General features: G+C 35.2%; 1 pseudogene; it reads right to left on the bottom strand.

The window, feature by feature from the left end:
- Window positions 1–579: 579 nt before the first annotated feature.
- Window positions 580–2,346, bottom strand: LOC148609936 (uncharacterized; annotated as a pseudogene).
- Window positions 2,347–4,727: the final 2,381 nt, after the last annotated feature.

A 4,727-nucleotide genomic window follows, 5' to 3' on the forward strand; every position in this document is an offset into this window, starting at 1 on the left:
AACAAGGTCGGTTCAACATCGAAGTCGCTGAAATCTTTCGCCAATCTACAGCAGTGAACCATGGCTAGTGTGGCCTGATATGAGATTTCTTTGTCGACATACCCTGACAGAGTGGCTGTGGAATTTGGAGGTATGATAATATTCTTATTCTCTGCATTCTTTATTATACCAAGGCGGTTGTCATTGCTCTTGAGTTCCTTCTCTCTAAGTACTATGCAGCGAAAGGTCAAATACCAGGGTGTTGTCAATTCGCTGTTCTGCAAAAATTTCTCTCCATAGTCATCTCTTAATGTGCTGATCATCTGGGATAAGATGTTCGTTCCTAAAAGAAGAGGTACATGGCTATTATAAGAACTGTCTGGCACAATCAGCATGATGCATGGGTGCATGTCCGGTTGTCCTGGTATCTGTATGTTGACTTCAGTATATCCCAAGTATGGTAATGGTTGGCCATCAGCACACTCAATGTTCAATAACGTTTCAATACTGTGTAAAGGCAATGACATATTCTGTTGGTAAAATGATTCACTCATGATTGATACGGTGGATCCTGTATCTAGCAAGGCAGGTGTGGTTGCATCTAAATGATCTATCTGTATTTCAGTTCTGGTGGTAATTTGGTTTTGTTGGTTTTAGGAACGGTAGCACTGAACAAGCCTAAGCATGTTCCCCTTGTGTAGACTTGTTGGAGTTTAAATCTTCTTTACCTGGCTCTAGTTTCTTGGCACATCCAATCTTATAATGACCAACTTCACCACATCTCCAACATTTTGGTTCCTCATTGGTATTGTTTGATCTAAGTGTTGGTCCTCCTCTACCTCTGCCTCTACCTCTACCTCTATACCTACCTCTCTGTTGTCCTCTCCAATTAGACTGATATCTTTGTTGCCAAGTTGGTTGTTGTTGCCATGGTTGAGGCTATTGTTGCCATGTTGGTGGTTGTTGTTGCTGTTGCCATGGTGATGGCTGTTGCTACCACTGTTGCCCTTGTTGCCATGGTAGTTGCTCCAACTTCTTCTCATATCCTTCCATTCTAGTGGTCATCTGTTGAATCATTCCTTTGATCTCCTTCACATCTGATGATTCTGTCACAGCTTTACTGGTGTGTGGTTTGGTTGTAACATGTGCAGCTCGTTGTAATCTGTCCTTCCCAATCTGTCTTAGGGCTACGCTCAACCCATCGATATCCTTTATGGTGTCATATTTGTGCCCTGATACATCTTTAAGTGATGGCTTCAATCCAGTCCACAGTTTAGTATGTAACATGGCATCCACATCTGCTCTTCTAACAAGTCCTCTTTCTACTGCTTTTCCAACTATTTCCTCCAGCCTGCAACTCCAGCTGGTGACTGATTCGTCTTCCCTTTGAGTAGCCGCATAGAATTCTGCTAGAAGTTCTTCCTTCTCATCAACATTCCCATATATAGAGTCCAGCTTTGGTATTATTTCCTCTACTGGAGTGTCTAAGTCAAGACGCATGGCGACAGATCCTGCCTCTCCTCGGAGTGATCTGGTAACAGCATTTAAGATGACTTCTTTGTCGTATGGCTGTTTCATAAGACGCTTCACCTCATGCTTCCATAGTTCATATGTTGTGTCGCCGGATTGCTTCTCATGAACTGAAAACCATGTGATTCTGGGTGGATGGCTCATTATTACCTTGGTTGGTTTATCATCCTTGATCTTTGGTTTAACATCTGGTGGTTGAGTCATAGATGGCATTGTGGGTGGTAAGACACCTGTTGACTTGAGGTAGTCTAGCATCCATTTAGTCAAGTCATGAGCTGTATCAGCTTTTGGTGTTACTGCCAATTTTTCCATCATTCCTTTAACTTCTTTTGGTATCTCTGTTAATGGGCTGGTTGGTTGATCCACAATAACCTTTCCATCAGCCTTCCCTTCTGCCATAGTGTACGTAACAATGTAGGAGGGGAGAAAAAAAATTTCTACAATGTACAAACAATAAAACAATACACAAAATATACAAAATTCACAATTACACTTACCAAATCTGGATAATCAGCTACAGCCTCCCCTGAAAGATGGGATGGGAAAAAGTTGTGTGAAGCTTTTATGTTCACTAACTCAATAAAGGACACAAAAAAAAACTCGAGGTAGATTTACAACTAGTGTGTCTGTGATTCTAAAGTCAGTGACCTATGGGATAAGAGTCAAGTCTATCTGTGTCTAAAGTTTAAACTCACCTTGTAACACAAACTCAAAGAATGACACTATCAAATGAAAAGAATAGTCAAAAAGTTCAAAGCGAAAGTAAAATGGTATTAACAAGCAAAAGTTCGTAATTATTTGTTCAATCAGAATATTAGTATCATGCACACTACACTCGATCACGTCACAACTGTTTAAACAAAGTTTAATTAAAGTTTATTTAAATGGTTTAAACTTTATCTAAATTTTAAATAATTTAAATTAGATTTAACTTTTAAATTTAACCTACATGTAAATGATAAAAGTTTTTTTTTAAGTTCAATCAAATGTTTTAAACTCTATTTATATTCAAGATTCAAAACATACACACAAAACCATGTTCACAGATCACAAGGTAACATCACATCATACAAACAACTAAAAATCAAAATATAATACACTCACATGTAAATGACATATCACCCAAAACACAAACAAAATATACACACAAACCATACATATATAAATATAAATATCACAAATAAAGTCTATGTGAATATAAATAATAATTATGGACCCTAAATATTTATGCATGTGTGAAAAATAACAGAAGTCAGACCATATAGGGCCTACCAAAATGTATGCACTTATAAGCGATTACACAAAATACACCTCCAAGTGACAACCTATTTCAAACACAATAAAATCTGTGAAATTCAAAATAAATACAAGTGTTTACTAGTTGTCACTCTATTCTAAACACGATAACACATGTAGTGTTTGTTTACATCTGTCGTGTATGTTATTCTATTTTTAAAATATGTACTTTTGGTTGACCTTGACCTTGTTTACCTATTCGGGACAAAAAAAAATCAATATCAACAAAATTCTAGGTATTTGATGAATAGATCAAAAAGTCCAAAAATATTTTTTTAAACAATCACAAGTGTCTAAACTATCATTGTTAAACACGAATGACCGGGAAGTAAAGCTGAATAATCAAAATATTATTTAAAAATAATAAGTTTCTTATTCAAGCCTAAATTTGACCAAAATAAATTTTAGCCAAAATTTTCAAACTCGAAAATCAAGGATTTCTATGTCAATTTATAAAAATATTCCATGTAACCAGGTATTCTAGATTATTAATATGTATAATGGATACAATTAAGCATAAATCAACTTAATATTACAATAGAATAACACTAAATTTCACTAGTTACGATCACACATCCATCGAAATTTCCTCGTAGTTGTCCAACGTCCTGAATATTGACCGGAAGTAACTAAATGACGGATCTGTTTCCGGAAACACCTGGTGCTCCGTACGGATAAAGTATGAGATCTCAAACGGCCAGCACTAAAATCGGAATATTCCTGAGTCCTAGGCGTAGTAAAACATCCAAGCGGTGGGCGTCATTGTCACAACCTCTATTTCTAGGGGGTTGATAGAAGTAAACTCTAATCTCTAGGCTTCTATGCTTTATTGCCAATAAATGTTAATGCCCTGTAAAATACAGTTATATTCAATACACAGCACAAGATAAATAATAGCATCTTGCACATAAAGATAACATAAAAATTAACCATGTGTGTGAATGTATATTTTAGTACATTTACATATCATAGGAAAAATGTAACATTTGAGTAAATTTAATTTACGGCTTGATCAATTTGCTGGTGAAGCATAAACCAACTAGCTAAATATGTAGTTTGACTCCATTTGACTCCATATTCAAATGTAGCAAATTATAAGAAAATGGTAAATTATCTAATCAAACATATTAAAGAGCAAAACAACAGCATTAGAGTATAAGCAATTCATGCATACAATAAGCGTAAAAAAATATAGCAAAGCAAATACATAAGCAAAGCAAAAACTCAAGAATACAAAACACTTAGCTTACATCACATATCGTGCAAGAGGCACATTTGTAAATGGTCATGCACAATTAATCTAGGAATTTTAAAGAAACTAACCTTAGTAATAGTTAAGTTGAAATCAGATGCGTATATAAGTTGAGTTGATAAGAATATAGGTTGCTAGATTCGGATGAACATAAAAACCAACATGTCCGTTCAGATACTTAGGTAAGAATGTTCAAATGAAAAAGGAATTAACCCGCGACAATTGCCAACCAATAGATGACGAGAAAAGAAGTGCGTACTAATCAAGCATGAAAAAGAATATAGAAGATTACGACTAGATTGCAATACAATCACCAGTTTCCGAAAGCTCGTCTGTCAATCGGTCCAAGTCAAATAGTAAAACATAATACACATTCATACAAGTCAAATATTTTATTACACAATACATAAAATATTCATATAAGACAACATTGCAGACTATTACATATTCAGTATCATCACGATAACTATCAGAGTAACCTATAGACCTATAACTCTTCATATTTCTATTTCCCATACTTAGTTGAAAATTCGACTCAAAAACATTTTTCATTGTTGTTACTCTGCAAAAGATGTAGCACCCACATACAAGTACGTCATACTTGGTAGATATCTCAAAATACCAAAGAAGTTGTCATAATACTTCTAGTATGGTGTATATTATGTTGAAT

The sequence above is a fragment of the Perna viridis genome, chromosome 8 (genome assembly GCF_037379345.1).
Source record: "Perna viridis isolate PV_CMFRI_1.1 ecotype Kerala chromosome 8, ASM3737934v1, whole genome shotgun sequence".
NCBI classification, from domain to species: domain Eukaryota; kingdom Metazoa; phylum Mollusca; class Bivalvia; order Mytilida; family Mytilidae; genus Perna; species Perna viridis.